At 49.5% G+C, this 19,027-nt stretch overlaps 1 protein-coding gene across 7 annotated transcripts in view; it reads left to right on the top strand.

Annotated features, from left to right (window-relative positions):
- Nucleotides 1-19,027, top strand: part of ATP2B4 (ATPase plasma membrane Ca2+ transporting 4) — a 101,067-nt gene that overhangs the window by 19,104 nt on the left and 62,936 nt on the right. The window lies entirely within an intron of this gene.

A 19,027-nucleotide genomic window follows, 5' to 3' on the forward strand; every position in this document is an offset into this window, starting at 1 on the left:
TGTCTTTTCCATCACGCACCACCGCCTCCCACAAAAAAGGACGGTTTTACTGTGATTCTGCTGGAATATACACCCCATGAGGGCAAGGTTCTTCGTCTCTTTGTTCACTGGTGTATCCTAGGCCTCGGCGGTAGTGCCCGGCACATAGTAAGGACTCAGTAAAAAATGGAGTGGATTTTGCTTTGGTATCCTCTGTACTCCTGGGCTTCCCATGGTCAGAGGACAAAAGGGTAAAATTCTAACCCCTGGAGAACGACCCCCTGGGTGTGCCTCTGATCCCCACTCCACTCCCACAGTCCGCGTTGATGGGGGCGTTAGGAGCAGTCCCTCAATGCGGAGGGTTGGTCCTGGAACCATCTCTGTTTCCTGGTGGGCACATCTGACCTAAGACACTTCATCCTGTGAGGGGAGGAAGGGAAAAGAGGTTTCCCTGACACTGGGAAATCTATTTCCTGGACCTAGGAAATGAATGCCAAGTTCCTCGATGGCTAGAGAAAAGAATGCTAATTTCCATTAGGTGTTCAGCCCCAGGGGTCAGAGTTTAACAAGTCCTGGATCTCTACCCATGCCTTTCTCTATAGCAGTGCTCTGTGTTCTTGGCCACCCCGTCAGCATTCCCAGTCCCAGCAGCATGGTACTATATGAGAGTGAGGCTTGGGGAGCATCCAGTGGGACTGGGTTCAAGTCTGCCTGGGCAACCGTGTGCCCGTGGACACATCATTTGACCTTCTGGACTCAATTCTCTCATGTTCCAAGCTGCTGGCACAGAGTAGGTGTTCACCAAATTTAAATTTTTCCTCTTCCAACCCTTCATTTCTCTTTCTTCTCCATGGATCTTGCCATGAGCCTGCCTACCTGCTCCCTGCTAACCTTTGGGCTCAGTGCATTTATAGAAGGATGATAGCCCCTTATCCCCTAGTAACCAAAAGGCCCAGAGGCCCCAACCTTCTGCAACTGTCCACCAAGGGGCCCCTGGGGGCCAAACACGGGTTCCACCATTTCCCATGACAGGTTACCCTCCAGGGATGCACTTGATATTTGCGCAAACGCAGTCCTGGAAAAGAAGACTGAATGGCAGCAGCCGAGCTTACCTTGTTGGCTCCTGCCCTGCCTTCCTCCCCTGGAAGTAGATGCCGTAAGAGCCAATGCTGGGAAATCTCTTGTCCATGGAGGGAACTAGGCTGTATCACGCTGTGGCCCAAGGATGCCATCACTCTTCGGTCACCCAGGTCAGCTGCCAGCAGCTGTCGGAATTGAGCCCGCCACTTGATAAACAGGCAGGAGAGTCCCAATCTGGGAGCCCATCCTCTCTCCCCAACACACACCCACACAGAAACTCTAGCTGGAATGAGGTGGCAGCTGGGCCAAGGTAATACAGAAAGCAGAACTTGCCTTTGCTGAGCAGGAAGGGGCTTGGCCCTGAGCGGCTGGGTTGGGTCCCATGCTTGCTCCTGCTTCCTATGGATCGCTTAAGTGTTCCAGGTCCTCCGGGAGTGGGGGACGCTCTCCAGGCCCCTCCCGGTTTCTCAAGGATGGCATCCAGTAATGGGAGATGCTTTCAGAGGAAATGAGGGTGTGAATTTTAGCTAAGAGTTCATGGGAGCAGGCCCAGGGCAGCGTGGCTGCCGGGCTGCGTCAGCAGGCCTAGCCCACGCACAGCCTGTGAGCCGCTCGGAAGGAGGGCTGGTGCCTTAGTCGCCTCTGAACACCCGGTGTTGAGCACAGCCCAGGGCGCATTGGCTGATCATCGCTCAATGTTAGATGGATAACTGGATAAACAAATAGAAATTTTTCATTAAACGGGAGTCGAGATCATAGCAAAGTTGAACTTCTTCCTTCCCAGGGTCACCGCCCCTGATCAACACTTCCTCATCTGGTGCCTAAATAATGGCAAAGGCCTCCTCCTGACAGCCAGGGGCGTCTAGAGACAGAGTTTCTAGATTAGAAGTTGGGAGACCTGGGATTTGAACCATTCAAGTTGCTTTATCACGTCTGGGAAATCACTGAGCCTTTCTTTCCAGGCTTCAGTGTGTTCGTGTGTGACAGGAGCAGTTTGACCTCAGTGTACTTCAAGGACATTTCAACTCTCAAATTCTCTGCCTCCTCCTACCAAACCCCGCAGATGAATGAGACTCGGTTACCAACATTTAAAAGTCCGAAGATTTCAAATAGAAATCCAGATTTCTGGCTCTGTGTCAGAAGTCAGAAGTGCTGACCCCATCGGCCTCCCTCTTTTCATGGCAACAGTTAGCAGGAGCTGAGTAGCTGCGTCCCCATTCAGACAAGGGTCTGCCTGGTTTCTTGTCCCCCGTCACCCAATGTTCAGTCTGCTTCGCTTAGTTTTCTACCTGCCTGGTCCCTTAGGCGTTTGAGTTTGCAGCCTAGAATGGGAAAAATAAAACTTCTAAGTGTGGAGGCAAGGGCACCTAGGATGGGGTGACAGCCCTGGGAGGCAGCTCGCGCTTCGCTGGGCTCAGGTGGCAGAGACTGGGGGTAACTTCCTGGGAAGTGGGGTGATGGGCACGTGAACAGGAAACAGTAGCCAGTGCCCCAGGAGACTTTGCTTAGGGACCTGGCACCCCAGAATTGTTGAGCCAAGCTGCGTCTCCCCCTCCTTGACCTCTGTCCCCCTCCCGGACCCATGTCAGGAGTGTAACTCTGTATAACTGTGCATATATAACTCTATGGCCGCTACCTCAAGGTGGGAAGAGGACTGGGGCTCCATTTTAGAATTTTGACAGTGGTGATAATTGCCTTTTTGCTCCTTTCTGCTGTCCAACCTCCCTTAGTATCTTTGGCCCAAAGCAGGGCATTCTCCCGCTAACTGGCTCAGCTCGTCCCTGCACCGCCGCTGTGGACAGCTGCCCCCCAGAGCTCCCCGGGGCCAGCCCTGTCTGGGGTCCCGAGCCCCAAAGTCCCTTGTCTAACTGGGAGCTAACTTGTGCCCCAGTTTAAGTCAGGGCTGTTGCCCAGGCGGCTCCTTTGTCATCCTGCCCGAGTCCCAGGCAATTCTGCCTCTGTCACCTTAACCAGAGAGCACGTTCCCTGCTTACCCACGACCGAATCTTTTCTTCATACTTTCTGGTTTGTATGCTTTTCTTTAGCTTGTTACTTTTAGTTTGATCAATTATTCTGTGGTCTGGTCTGGTCTTGTGTGTGTGTTTTGTTCTAAAAAAAAAAAAAAGAAAACCATCTATATTTCCTTTCGCCAGCCAGGCATTACTCACAGTCATCATGGCTCATTTGACACCTTTCATATGGACATGACCTATCTAAACGCCAATTTACACGGCAATTACGCTTGTCCCAGTCACTTTCAGAGACTCTGCGTGCTCGGGCAGGCTTTTGTTGTTTTCCCAGAGCCCTTTAATCCAGATGGTGGCTCTTGAGCGAAGTGGTTCTTTATGTTTTTACACACACACACACACACACACCCCGCCCAGCCTAAAAGGAATGCATAAAAATCTCTAATATTTTACTTAGGGCTTACTATATGTTAGGCACCCATACCAAATGTTGAAATTGCATGACCTCCTTTTCCTCCTCAGGACAGCTCTGTGAGGAAGGTGTCGTTCCTATTCTCCTTTTTTCCAGAGAAGAAACCGAGGCTCAGAGAGATAAAATATTTTATCCAAGGTCCCGCAGCTATTAAGTGGAGAATGTGGAATTCAAACCACGCCTCTCAAATTCCAGAGTCTGAGCTCTGTACTGCTTCCATACAAGATCATTCTAGAAAGTTTGGGAAATTCAGAAAAGCATAAAAGAAAAAATAAGATGTCCGTAAGTCCAGAGATAACTGTTAACATTTTGGTGTATTCTCTAGTATTCTTTTATATCTATAGGTGAGTATATACATTTTTTAAATTGGAAACACATTGACTATTGGTGGGTTTTTGTAAATTGACTATTGGTGGGTTTTTGTAAAGATTTTATTTCTTTTCAAGATATTATTTTATTTTTTTTAAAGATTTTATTTATTTATTTGATAGACAGCCAGCGAGAGAGGGAACACAAGCAGGGGGAGTGGGAGAGGAAGAAGCAGGCTCCTAGTGGAGGAGCCTGATGTGGGGCTCGATCCCAGAACGCCGGGATCACGCCCTGAGCCAAAGGCAGACGCTTAACGACTGCGCCACCCAGGCGCCCCTCAAGATTTTATTTTAAGTAATCTCTACACCCAGTGTGGGGGCTTGAACCCCCAACCCCAAGATCAAGAGTCACATAGCGCCACCAACTGAGCTAGCCAGCCGCCCCTAAATATTGTGGTTTGGGTTCTAATTTTTTCCTACCCAATCCTATCTGTATTGTGAGCATTTTCCTACGTTATGAGGAATTGGCCGCAACTCAGTCTCAAATAGGGTCCAGGGAATCTAATAATAGCAGGCAACCGGAAGCAAAAGGTTGGTGTGATTTTAGAAGAGAATTAAAGATACGGATGCCCGCAGCCTCTTCCTTGAAAGTGGACAGTCTGGAGCCAGTCTGGGTGGGGCACAGAGGTCTGAACCTGGGATGAAGAGATCAGAGAGGGGAGAAAGCTTGCAACTCTTGAACTGAACTGCCTTTGAGAAGCTCCGTCCCTCCCTGTGTGTCTGGTTCCTACGTGGATGTGCAGGCCAACTTGTGTTTGAAGTAAGAGTTACAAATGCAAAGTGGCTTTTACACAGGCTCAGCTAAGGGCCAGGAGTTCTGGAAGAAGATATGCAACACCCTAAATCAAGCCCCCTATAAACCTGTGAGTGGAATTACTCACTAACGGCAGAGAGGCTGGCCCTGCCTGGTGGGTGTGTGCTTACACACTTGGCCTCTGGCTGGAAAGAACCATGAGGCTTTCTTGCCTTCCTTCTCTTAAATGTGCATGTGTGAGAGATTTTTATCTGTGGCTATATTTTTAAAGAAAAGAAACTTTTTTTTTAAAAATCATCCAAGAATAGAGCAGGGAGGGCAGAGGAAGAACAGGAGGTTGTCACCAGCCGTAAAATAATGAGCGAATGCAGGGCTGGGGGCAAAGACAGCATCTAGCCTATATGACAGGGCAGAGTGATGCTTGCGGTAGGTGACTCGACACCTCTTTGGAATGACAGCTGAGTTGCCAGCCTCTTGAAGGTCGCACCAACCACTGTTATAAATTCAAGAGTGACAGAATCCTGGTGGCCTCCATGACAGGCACAGTCTTATCCAAAGAATGTTGGCACGTGCTCAGTACAGGCTCCAGGGCTGAGATAGGAGGTCTTGGGTTCATCCACGAGCTGGTGCCACCTCACTGTGTGACTCTGGGGAAGGCTGCTACCACGCTGTGCCCATGATCTGTCCCCTGGCGTACAGGGAGGTTTCCCTCCTTCCTAGGCCATCTTAGGGAGATAGACAAGAAAAATGGAGAGAGATGCTTTGGGTTTCCATTATGAATGTAGAGGAATCTTATGATCGTATTGGTTCTTCCAGAACCTTCTACAGCAACACAGGAAGAAGACAGGGTGCTATCGTTGCACATGTCACTTAACTGCTAAATGGTAGCCTTTTCATTCTACTTAAGATATCAGATAATAGAGTCCTGAATACCTTGCAGGGTTATTACAAGAATCACATGGGGTAATGGATATGGAAGTGCTTTGTACACCGTAGAGTGCCTAAAATATGTGGGTTATGATTTATGAAGATTCTTGGATGGGGAATCCCCTGAGCTTTGGAAGGCCACTTTCCCAGCTTATATAAAATTTGATCCCTCATCTTTGGGTGCGGTGGATTCTCTCTATGGCTGTAGATGGGAGGGCAAGTCCCAGCAAGTGTGACTGAGTCGCTCAAAGTAGGTGAAGAATCTGGGACTCTCCAGGCATTAAAAAGAGCCCCTTAATTGAATTCCACTCTTGACCATGCCTCTTGCTAACACTGTGACCTTGAGCAAGCCCCTTAACCCCTGAGCTCAGTTTCCTCATTTGTTATTTGTTCCTAATCACAAAGAATCGATATGATAACCAGGGGAAGAGTATGGACTCTACAGAGAAGTGTTTGAGAAGTTAAAAGCGCTCTCTGTGTGTGAAAGTCCGTCGTTAGAGCTCAGAGGTGTTCCTGAGGATGCCGAGCTGAGCCGGGGATCCATTAAGACCAGAAGTCCTAGAATCCCGTTATGTCAGTGCCGGAAGGAGCCATAACTCCAGCCCCTCGATTTTACAGCAGAACTGAGGCCACGGAAAGTCCGTGGTTCCCACTTGGACCCTGACCAGGCCAGGCTTTACTCTGGGGCTCAAGTTCCCCACAGGCGCAGTGGGGTGCCCTCCAGTTTACCTCCCCTCAGCCCAGCACCCCCGAGGGAGAACTGAGACATTCACCCTGTATGTACTGTAGTATAGCCTGTTAGAGCCTCTGGGATTTACGCTGTCCTTCCCTTACAGCGGGATGTAAACAGTGCCTTTCACGCTGACGTCCCAGAATCACCCCAGTTTTCATCCCTTCCCCCGGACAGCGTGCAAGCATTGATCATTAACATTTAGGGAGCCTGCCCTGCAGGGCAAAGTGTGGAGCTGGGCCCTGCTGCCAGCGGCCACTGGCAGCTCAGGGCGGGCAGCTCAGCGAGGGACGGGGCTCTCCGGAAGAAACCCTGCTGAGCCGTCGTCCTCGGCTGAGCCACTGAAACCACAGGGCGTTTCGTTGCTCTTGGGGTGTTAGGGAGGCCAGGTGAAGGGAAGGGCGGGGTGAGAACTGGCCGGCTTCCCCGCGGCGTCCGGAGGCTGAAGGGTGGAGATTCCTCCCCGGGGTGTGGCACGGGGAGGATGAGGGTCCTGGGGGAGGGAGGCGGGCCCCAGTGAGTCACAGCCCCCTCCGTGAGCCATCGCTAGCTGGCCAGGGTGGAGCCGCCGCCTTCTTGGGGGGCTTTGGCGCGGAGCCAGACCTGGAAAGAGCTGAGGCGTTAGTGACCCCAGCTGCTCCCCAGGCCGGGCCGCGCTGGAGCGGAGCTGGCCGGCTCGTCGGAACCGGCCGGCCCCCAGCGGAGGGCGAGGGTGGGCGCACCGGCCCTGCGGCCGCGACCCCGGGCTCGCGGGTGTGGGGCTCTCCGCCTGCCTGCCCACCGGGCCGAGGCCGCCGCGCTGGAGGCCGGACAGGACTGGGCGCGGGAGGAGGCTCGGCGGCTTGTCCCCCTCCCGAGCCCTGCGCCCAGAGCTCCCTGGCCGGGTGGGGTTGGCACCGGCTGTGGGACCCAGGAAGTCTCAGCGGCGAGGGGTTGGCGCTCTCCCCAAACTGTTTCACTTTTGATCCAGGAGGAGACCGGCTCTTGGGCCTGGGCCCCCAGTTGCTAATTCCCTGAGTCTCCCTCCCTCCTGAAATGATGCTTCTCTTCCACGTCTCCCCACCCGGAGCAGACCAGGTCACCACCGCCTTCTGCCTCCCAGAAGTGGCGCTCCCCACTTCTGGCTCTCAGCCCCTAGAGGAATCTCAGCCCCTGTGCCCTTTACTCTCATCTCTGCCCCCTCACCCCCACCCGCACCCCCACCCCCACCCCCAGAATCAGAATTTCTAAATTGATTGAGCCTTTCTTACTAGGCTCATATGGTCGAATGCAGTAATACTGATTACCTTGTTCAAGGACAATTTTAGACCGTGACATTGACCATAGAAGTTCTCATCTAAAACAGTCTTGCTAAGTTTTGGTAGATCCATGGCTCTCTTTGATCGTGCAGATTAAAAAATGTTGCAGGCAGAAATGGTGGAAACCTATTTTTCTTTTTCTCTCATCTCTAGCTTTATTTCTCAGGTGCACGAAATTGAATGAATATTCATGATACATTTTCTTCACTGGTTTATGCATATCTCTCTTCACTACTTATTTATGTAGGTTATTTAGTATTTTAATAACTTAATGAGGACACCCGAACCCACCACCCAAGCCAAAAATAAGATCACTACCATAACTTGCATCCACCTATGTGCCCTTTCTATCCCATGCCCCCACCTCATCACCCATTCCAACCACTATCCTGAGTTTTGTGTTTATCAGTCTCTTGATAAGTATGCCTAAGCAAATATATTACTTAGTTTTGCTTTATATTCTGTATTAAAAATATATACTGTATACAATCTTCTAGGGCTTTTTTATTTTCATTCAGTATTATGATACTAAGACTTACCCTGTTGAATGTGGCTGTAGTTCGTTCATTTTCACTGCTGTATAGTATTCTATGGGTGAAGGTATCACCCTTTTTCACACTTATGAACAGAACCGCCACAAACATTCCTATTCATGTCTCATGTGTGCAAGTCTGTCCTGAGTATAGATCTCAAAAGGGAATTGCTAGGTCTTAGTATATGAATATTCAACCTTATAAGATAATAACAGGTTGTTTCCCAATATATTTGTCATAGTTTTGTCCCCACCAGTGAAGTGTAAGAGATGCTGTTTTCCATGCCCTCCCAAGTACTTGGTATCATCAGACTTTTTAATTTTTGCCAACTGAGTGGTGTAAATAGCATCTCTTAGTGGTCTTGATTTGTAGTTCCCTGATTACCAATGAAGTTGAGCAACAGAAATAACACAAATAGATCAGACCTGCAGAAATTGCAGATATTGGGATTATTAGGTATAAAAAAATAGGGGCACCTGGCTGACTCAGTTGGTGGAGCATGTGACTCTTCATCTCAGGGTTGTGAGTTTGAGCCCCACATTGGGTGTAGAGATTACTTAAAAATAAAATCTTTTTAAAAATTAAAATAATTTAAAATATGTATTTTAATATGTCATAAGAGGGGTGCCTGGGTGACTCAGTCATTTGAGCATGTGACTCTTGATTTCAGCTCAGGTCTTGATCTCAGGGTCCTGAGATCGAGCCCCACGTCAGGCTCTGCACTGATATCTGCTTAAGATTCTCTCTCTCCCTCTCTCCCTCCCCCCCCAAATAAATAAATAAATCTTTTAAAAAATATTATAAGAAATAAGAGTGTATTGGAAGAATAATGGACAGGAAACTCAACTGAACAGGCAGCTATCAAAGGGAACTTCTAGAAATGAAAACACTTCTACAATTACCATAAAGGAAATTTAAATTTCAATGAATAGCTTAAAAAATAATATATTACAGCTGAAGATAAAATTAATGAATTGGAAGATATTTCTGAAGAAATTATATAGACGATGGAAAAGATGGAAAATGTGGAAGAGGGTACAGGCAGGAACACAGAGCAGGGGTTGACAAACTTTTTCTTTAAAGGGCCAGAGAGTAAATATTTTAGGCTTTGTGGCCCATATGGTCTTTGTCTTAACTACTCAGCTCTGCTGTCGTAGAGTGGAAGCAGCCTGTGGTCAATATGTAAATGAAGGGGTATGGCTAGATGCTAATCAAACTTCCTTTACAAAAACAGGCAGCAGATTTGGACCATGTGTTATATAGTCTGCCCACCCCTAGAATAGAGTAAAAAGATCCCAGTGTACCTTTAATTAATGTTTCAGGAGGGCAATATTGATGCCCTTCAATATTTGAAGAAACTGTGGTCAAGAATTGATGAAATACAATCATTATATTTATGATACCTAATGAATCCCAAGAGGGGTAAATAAAATTCACCCCTAGACACGTCAAAATGAAACTACAGAACACCAAGGGTTAATTATTTTAGAGTAAACCCAGAAGGTAAATTGCTTTCCTGGGAATGACATTTAAACTGACAACTGATTTCTCAACCTCAACAAGAAGAGCCAGAAGACAGTGGAATAATATCTTCAAAGTGCTGAGAAGATAACTGCTAACACAGAATTCTAGCATCAGTGACAATCTTCCAAGAATGAGGGCAAATAAAGGCCTTTGCAGACAAACAAAAACAAGTTTCTACCAATAGTGACTTCTAAAGGAAATAGGTTCAAGAAGAAAAATGACCTTAAAAGAAGTCTAAAATTCAAGAAGGAATGACGAGCAAAGGAAATTGTAAACATGGTGCTAAATGAATACTGATGTCAAAGGAAATAGAGACCGCAACGTCTAACTTACAGGGATTAAATAAAACTACAGTTAAAATCCCCGGTAACAATAGCATATAAATTGGAAGGTGAGTAATTGGGAGTTCAAGGGTTCAAGTGTTCTAAAGTCCTTGTGTTGTTTGGGAAGAGGTTAAAGATACTGATTATATGGAGTTTTTAAGTTAAATACACATGTTAAGATTTCTAGGCTAACATTAAAAAACTAGGAATAATGTAACTTCAAACTGGGGAAGAAAATGGGAAGAAAGAAAAGGAAACGTGAATGAAGACAATAGAAAATGTGACCATTTAAAAAAGGTTTAAGGTTGTGATTTAGAAAAAAAATAGTAACTATTACCCTCCTGAATAGCTGTCATGGAGTCATTCTGATTTGTTAACATTCATAATTTCATGTGATATGTGTAAGAGTGCCAGGCAGAAAGAAAGCATAAAAATCGTAGTTTCTGTTGTCTTTGCATCTTTGTGCTCAAAACAAGGTCTGGAACTCATAGAAACTCATTTATTAAAGAATGAATGAAAGGGAAGTGAGTATTGATTCCATCTAAAGATGAGCAAACTAAGGTCCTGAGAAACAGCATGGTAAAAGGAAAAGTGTCAACATGAATATGGAACTTGCCTTCCCTACTTATGAACTTTGTGGCATTGAACATAAAAATCCCCTGCAGTCTTTTTTTTTTTTTTTAAGATTTATTTATTTATTTTGGAGAGAGAGAGAGGAAAAAAAGAGTGAGCGCGCACATGCGCACACAGGGGGGAGGGGCGGAGGGAGAGAATCACATGCAGACTCCCCGCTGAGCGTGAGCCGATGTGGGGCTCCATGCGGCTCCATGCGAGGTTCTGTCTCAGGACTCAGATTGTAACCTGAGCAGAAATCAAGAGTCGGTTGCTTAACCGACTGAGCCATCCAGCCTTCTTATCTGTAAAAATAAGCCATAGAGTACTTGATGCCAAATAATGCTCATTAAATGCTAGATGCTCACTAAATGGTAGATTTGGAATTCGACCATAGCTACTTTCCCCTCTACCATGTAGCAGATTTTTCCTCTCTTCTCTAATGCAGAAGCATCATGTAATAGCTGAGAATATGAGTTTTGGAATCAGGCCCAGCTTGACCGCTAGTTAACGATAGGACTTTGGGTCTCAGTTTCTTCAACTGTTGAGAGGCGATAATAGAAGCCATCACAAAAGGGGTTGTAAGACTCAGAGAATGCGTATCAATCACTAGGGTGCTGGAGATCACAAATTAGGTCCCAGTTTAATGTAAGGGAGAGTAGGAGCTAATGTGTAGGCTCATAGGGAACAACAAGAGGAGAACGGTTTCTAACACCGGACAAGAGATTAGTCTAAATGACTTTAAGTCCCTTCCAACCATAAGGTTCCTTTATGTAGAAGCCAAGCAAATACTGCGCTATTTCCACACTCACCTTCGGACCGGTGCCAGGCTCCTAGGGGTCCACACCCAGCAGGTGAAATGGGCTGATGGATAACGTTCCATAATTACCACCATAATTATTTGAGTGCTTACTATGGGCCAGCCCTCTGTGCCTTTATGGGGATTGTTTAATTACCTCAAAATCCTGCAAAACATTTTAAATGAGGTTACCATTATTGTCCCCAGTTTATCACAGCCAAAGCTGATGAACAGAGACATTAACTAACTTCCTCAAAGTCAAACAGGTAATGACAGTGGATGTGGGGTTTGGGTCTGTGTGCTGACAGAGCCTGTGCTCTAGATCCCTACATTATACCATAAGAGAAAATGAGAAAACAAGCCCTCGGATCTGGAACGCACCTTCCAGGCAATATTGTAGAAGTCTAGCCTTTGCCAAACGCTGGTTTGGATTCTAGCTCTGCTTTACGATGTGGCCCTAGACAAAGTACTTAGCCAGTTTTCTTCTCTGTAAAATGGGGGCAGTATTGTCCACTTCCCAAGTCTGTGGGGAGAATCAAATGAGATCGTATACAAGGTCCTCGGAAAGACTGGAGACCCTGTGTTTCCACTGTGAGTCAGGAAGGCCTTGGCTCTGCTGCTCGACGCCGGTGCCTGTGTGCTCTGAGCCAGCGAGGGGGTAACTTTGGGAGAGTGAGTAGGTGAAAGCCAACTTTTTCCCTTCTGCTTGAAAAGAGAACTGGTCCATCGCCCTCAATGCCCTTCCACCACCACCTCTGCTGCCCCCCCCACACACATACGCACAGAGCGTGGTGTTCAGAGAGCCCAGTCTCTTTCGCCTCCCCTTGGCCTTGCCACGCAGCCTTGCCAGGTCACCTGTTGTGTTGTTTGATGTTGCGCCAGGCCCTCCATGGGCTCCCGGCCCTGGACGTGTCAGAGGCCGCTGTCTGGGATAACTGACCTCTGTGCCACTGGGCCTCCGCCTCCATTACCAAGCTGGGGCTGAGCTCCTGGTGGCGGCCGCAACCCGGCTCCTCAGTCTTGAACTTGTTCTGCTCTTCTCTTCTGCCCCTTTTCACCTGTCTGTCCCAGCGCTGTTCCATTTGCTTTCTTATCTTCTTTTTTTTAATTGTATTGTGGCAAAGAAAGAGAACATAAGATCAAACCTTTTTTAGTCTACATCAGTGGCCTTAATTACATTCACACAGTTGTGCAACCATCACCACCATCCATTCCCGGAACTTTGTCATCATCCCAAATGGGCAGGTACCCGCTAAACAATAACACCCCAGGGCGCCTGGGTGGCTTAGGTCGTGATCTCAGGGTCAAGAGATCAGGCTTTACGCTGGGTGTGGAGCCTGCTTAAGATTCTCCGCATCTCCCCCTCCCCACCCACATTCTCTCCCTCTGTCTCTTAAAAAAAAAAAAAAAAAAAAGCACACCCCCTTCTTCCCCCAGCCCCTGGCAACCTGTACTCTACTTCCTGCCTCTGAATTTGGGCCTGGAGTAGGTGCTTCATCTAAGTGGGATCCTACGATATTTGTCCTTTCGGGTCTGGCTTCTTTTTCCCTTCTTTAAAAGATTTTATTTATTTATTTATTTGAGAGAGAGAACGTGAGAGAGAGAAAGAACACAAGCGGGGGAAAGGGGCAGAGGGAGAAGCAGACACTCCACTGAGCAGGGAGCCCAATGCAGGGCTCGATCCCGGGACCCTGGGATAATGACCTGAGCCGAAGGCAGACACTTAACCAACTGAGCCACCCAGGCGCCCCAGGCTTCTTTCACTGAACATAATATCCTCAAGGTTCATCCATGTTGTAGCCAGTGCCAGAATTTCCTTCCTTTTTAAGGCTGAATAATAGTTCATTGTCTGGATAGACCACATTTTGTGTATCTGTCCATCTGTCTTGAATCAAACCTCCTCAGGGATATTGCAGTTTGCTGTAATATGGAGAGAAGCCCCTTTCCTGGAAGCAGGAGACAGGCGGTGGGGAGGGGTGCAGCCCAGTGTGCTTGTGTAAACTGTTCTGGAGCCTCTTCTGGGGTTTTGCCTTCCCAGAGGTCTCTCTTCTCAGCAAGTGTTGTGAGTGACATCACCTGAACCTGGGCTGCTGGTGGGAAAGGAGAGCAGGGATTGTCTGGGGCTACCTTGCCTTCGCGTGCCTTCCTGCGGACAGAGGCTGCCGTTGCCCTCGGGGGTGCTCTGTTCTCAGTACTGTAGGCAGAGCGTCTGGAGACGACAGAGCAGCTTTTGTTTTCTGTGCTTATTGCTGAGGGTTTTTTGTGTATTTCTTCCCCTCATCAGTGTGTCACCTCTGGCGTCCTGCTTGGCTTGATGCCCTCCAGGAGTTCTGTATGCGCTGTGCTAGAACTCTGGGCCTTCTTGGCACAGGCGTGTCCTGTCTTTATGAAGACTTCTAGGTCTGGGAGTTCCCTTCAGGAAGGGGCCCCTTCCTTCCTTTCCCTGACTCTTACCTGCCCCTTTCTGTTCTTTCTCTGTGTGTCCCCCTTTTCTACCCCTTTGCTGCACGGGCAGCCGTGCTGTCTCTGTCTGGACCACAGTCTGTACCCTTAGGGTATCCACAGGCTAAGAGGATGACACACACTGACATCACACATACCCTCAGCATGTCTCACAGATACCTCTGGGTGGAAGTAGAAGAACCTATTTTAATCCTCTGATCTCACCAGGACAGGAATCCCCCTGCTCCAGGGTCCGGGGTGGGGCCTCACATTACCTGACTGGGGACTATAGGCTGCTCTCTTGTTCTCTTATTCCTGTTTCTCCCCTTGTAAAGGACCATGTGGCATGTGGTATGCCTCAGCTTCTTCCCGCCTCTTTCTGTGGTGGTGTGGTCTTCACGGAGTCATGTCACCTTCAGGACCATGGGTTATCAAATGGGTAGAAAGAGTAATATTATCAGTCCTGTCTACCTTAAAAGGCCCGTCCCCAAAGAGCACACGTCAGAGTGCTTTGAAATGGCGAGGCATCACCCGGATGTGAGTTCTTACCACAAGCTTCTTTGACTGTCATGAACTTTTCTGCCTTTCTGCTCAGTCTTGCTGACACCACTTCACAAGGAACCTCAGGCAGACCATACCCCAGATGGAGCTGCAAACGTTGAAAATTCTGGAGAAGTCCATGAATGGGGAGTACCGATGACTTCCTGGTACATAGAGCCCTAGGACCCAGACCCAGCCTTGGGAAGCATAGGAACAAGGTAGCCGGTGGCACTGGGAGCCTCTGACCGAGAGGCAGCCTCCTGGCTTGGCTTCCATCGTTCAGTAGCCTCTCAATGCAAACGCCATGGGCCTTTGTACACAAAAGAAATGACAATCCTCTCTGCTTTTGTCTGAGGTAGGCTATTCTCCTTACCCTTGGTTTTCAGCTGAGGAGTCTAAGGCCCAGGAAGAATGGATTTGGAGGAGGGTGCGTGGAGGGAAAGGCAAGCCCAGTGCTGCCTGTGGAAGAGCTGGTATGGGAGAGCCCGCAGGAGTCTGGCCCTGGCGGTGGCTGCTGGGCACCTCAGCCCTTCCGGGGCATCCCCTGGTCAAAACTGGATTCACTTCCGGGTTTCTTCCTGAGATATTTCTTAGGGCCTAGCGACCCATGGCCACACGCCAGGTTGACAGCTAAGTCAACAGCTACTTGCAGCTACTGGCCTAAGGCACCTTTAAAAAGATGTTCGAAGGATGCCCCCTTCAGATGCCCCTTACAGCCCGTGGGCGCATGACCTGTCCGGGGACACTTAGGCCGTTTCACTCCCAGCCACCTCCTTCCTGGTAACCACGCTCAGGGCACACTCTGCACGGCTGGAAAGCCCTAAGAAAGCTCCGCTTTGCTCACGGTGGGGGCCTGAGCCCATCAGGCGAGTCCAGGCCGTGAGCGAGCTCTCCCCGGCAGCCGCTGGGTGGCTGCGAGCCGGCCTGCAGGGCAGAGTCTGGGGGTGCTGGGCACACACACAGGGGAACGGGTAAAGGAGAGATCCACCTTCATGTGACACCCGGTCACAGATTTCTTTGCCTCATCAGCCTCTGCCTATATTCCGCTTTTCCATGGAGGTTGCTTAGCCTTTTTGTCCCAATGCCCAGCACCGTGGTGGGCTCATCGGTGCTTCACTGTAACACCGGGGGGGTTGTGTTGTATTTTCCTTAAAGTTCCCTTCATGGCTGTGATTCTGGAATTCTGTGAGATGTCTGATACAGAGGGTGGGAAAAGCAGAGAGTGCTCCCGGGAAGGCCAGGAACTTTCTGGCTAGTGCAGTGGCCAGGGATGAAATTGGGGTTAGGTCTGGCCTGCCTCCTAGCGTGTGGTCAGTCAACCCCCGGGCCCGCGCTGCTTGGAGAAGGTGGCAGAGCATACATGGTACTTCATCTGCAGAGCTGCCATCATGGCTGCTCCCGGCTGTGGCAGAGTCCCGAGCAGCTCTGTCTCCTTGCCGTCTCCCCAGTGTGAGCCAAGCTGGCACCAGCTCTGGAAGGGGCAGCCAGGGGGCTTCTCCTACAATGCGGATTGCTGCCTGTGAGTCTGGAAGGGAATTCCTTGGCCAGGTGGCCCTGTTGCCCAGGCAGCTCCTGCTAGGAGGGCATGGTGGCATTTTTGGCACCTGACAGTGTTCTGCCCCATCTGGCTCCTTCGGAAAGACAGTGAAAGAGTCCTGACAAGGGGGCCTGGGAAGGTGGGGGCATTAAGGGTGGGCAGTGGGGTGGGCTTCAATTCTGGGGATCGGCACCTCTCCACATCACTTCTGGGGAGCGTCATCTCCCTGCCCTCCTTGCAAGCAAAACTCAGAGTCTTTGGAGGTCCTTGCCTTTCCCAAAGCAGCCCAACTTCTGCTCTGTGCTCCCTGCCTGCTAGGTTAGGTTGGCTGGGCATTTTAGAGAGAGAGGTTGTTCCTATTTACTTCCTAGGTTTATCTCAGCCCCGGAGAACTACCTTATCATCCTATTAATGGGGCCTTCCACTCCAGCCACCCTGGGAAGAATGGGAGCTGTCAAGACTTTCTTTCCACTAGAACCTTCTGTAACCTCAGCATTTTACCATATCCCCCTCTTGTCTTGGCTCTTGAATTTATTCCCATAGGAAGAAAAGACAGTTCACCCTCCTGCCCCTCTTTGGAGCCAAACCTCTGTTTGTTCCCTTGGAAACCATGGCAACCTGGCCTAAGAGACCTTTTCTACCATCTTGGAAGTTAATGTCCCAAAGCCTCGCACTCACAGCTGTGAGCTCTCTGGCTCCTTTTTCCAAAGGGGGACAAGAGCCTCTGATCTTTCAGATCTGCTAAGAGGAGAAAGTTTCAAACAAACCAACTCCTAGACGATTTTTCCACAAGCAGGTCAGCAGTGGGAGTGATGTGTTCAGTAGGGTCTGGGGCATGAATACAGGCAACCTTAGCTGGGAACCCTGAAGAGTATTCTGGAGTGTGGTCCACACTTCTTTTTCTTCTGCTTTTTTCTTTCACCCCCTCCCCCACCACACTTACTCAGTTACTCAGAAGACTGGTGTTGGGGGGGCGGTTATCTCTTTGCTTCCACCAACTGTTTTTTTTCTTTTTCTTCTCCTCAACGTGTTTGTCCTCCTCGCTCTGGTGCTACCTTTTAAAGCCCAAATCGGGAATCCAGGGAGCCACAGTGATTAACGGCAGGAGCCCAGCAGGAGAATTCCACAGCCTTAGACGGCAAAGTTTCCAGGCCTCGCTGCCCTGGGACTTCCCCCACGGAGGAGTCCTCTTTCTTACGCTGCCTCAAGGGGGGGGGGAGGGGCAGGGAGAGCGGCTGTGTGTCCTCAGCTTCTCCTTGGACTTGGCTGCTTGCAGAGGGAGGGTTCAGCGGCTGAGACCCTGAAGGGAGAGCACTGACCGCCCCCCCCCCCCCCACCAAAAAGGATTGTTCTCCGGTGATGGAGAGCTTACTGACTTGGAACAGCTGGCCAGAGTGCGTGAGCCTGGAGACAAGGGGGGAAAGCATGCTCCTGCAGACTTTTGCAGAAGCAAGTGTTAGGCAGATACCGTAAGACGGTTGCAGAGGCCTGGCTCTGCTGGGTCGCAGTCCCTCGGTGAATCCTCGAATCCTCACCCAGCGGCGGGCAGAAGGCAGCCCTGTCGCCAGGGAGCTGGATCCTGCCTCCATATGTCTACTCCCCTCCCATGTGTTACAGGCTCCGAGTGAAAATGAAGTGGGAGAGTGGAGCTATCTTGCAGCTCGTGGTTAGGTAGGACCAGCTTATCGTGTTCAGTGTTTGACTTTTCCGCCTCTGTGGGCGCTTCGAGCGGAGCCAGAGTCAGACTGTAGCCCCAAGTGCCTTTCAGTCTGTCTAGGCTTCCAGCCCCTTCCTCCACCAGGACGCCTCTTTATTTATGCCAGATTGAGAACTTGGCCAAGTATACTCTATCCTGATTTTAGTTTTTAATCCACGCGATAGTCTCATATCCTTTCTCTTCCCCCATCTCGTTAGGGCTCCCACTGCTGGGGCCTTGGTGTTAGCCATTTATTTGCCTGTACCTCTAGCACACTTAGATGCACGTATGTGGCTTAGCCAGAAGCTCCAGAAGGCTGTGGGAAGGTGTGGGTAGACTCACAGAGTTCATCCTGTGTGCCCTTGGTCCATCGCCCATGACCCCAGGGGCACGGACTGGCACTGCATCGGTGCTCACTGTGATAGCCCCACAGTGCCCACCTGCTTCTCAGCATGCCCATACCCCTTCCTCTCCTTGCGCCAGTGTGCCCTGGGCAGGGTTGATCGGTTCCAGAAACTACCACATAAGGAGAATGGAATTCCATCCAATCAGATGTGGGAAAGAGAATGAGAGATTTTGAGATTGAGATAGATGGGGTCGGGGGAGCTGGGTGGGGGAGATAGAGAGGGAGGGAGGGAAGGAAGGAGGGAGACTGGTAGACTGGGAGAGAGGGAGAGATGGGGAAAGCGATATACATACATATAAAAAAAATAAAGTGAGAAGCTTGGAACTGAGGTATAGGGAGAAAAACGAGGAGATCGAAAGAGTTTGGTGCTAGGTATTTTTCCTATGATTTCTGGCAGCACAGTGCTTCAGAAATAATCCAGAAAGAATCCTTTTTTGCCACTTCCTACAGGCGTCCCTGCTACCACCATCACCATCGTTCTCCCAGGCTTTTCCTTGGAGGTACTGCAGTGGTGTTTAAAATGCTGTGCGTGGGAGTTGAGAATCGAATGGGTGTTGGGAGAACTTCAATTCTTTATGTTTACCTTTGCCTCTCCCCTAGAGAGTGGGTGATTTCTGCAATGATGGCTGGTCTGCCTCTGTCTGCACCCAAAGATCCCTGGGACTGTGTCCTGGAGAAAAAGAGAGAGGTGCCAATCTATCCAGTCTACCAGGACCCCAAGAGGGAGGAGGGGGAGATGGGACAAGTGGTGAGGGAGTGGTTCTTGGGACTTACAGGTAACCAATTCTCTCTGGAGATTGGGTCCCCTTCTGGGACCTCCATGCTTCTCCTTCCCTTGGAAATGGGAGCCCACTGGAGCAGGGGAGCGTGGTTTGTTCCTTAAGTCCACGCGAGGTCAGGAACTGGCACAGGGGCTGGGATGGAGAGGTGAGACCACCTTTCTGCTCACTTGGAAGAAGAAGACACAGTACTCTCCGCTTTCTCTCCTCTTCCATCGACAATGACCAGCTGAGGCCGAGTCACCTCTTTGCCTGCCCTCT

Source organism: Ursus arctos, unplaced genomic scaffold (genome assembly GCF_023065955.2).
Source record: "Ursus arctos isolate Adak ecotype North America unplaced genomic scaffold, UrsArc2.0 scaffold_2, whole genome shotgun sequence".
NCBI lineage: Eukaryota > Metazoa > Chordata > Mammalia > Carnivora > Ursidae > Ursus > Ursus arctos.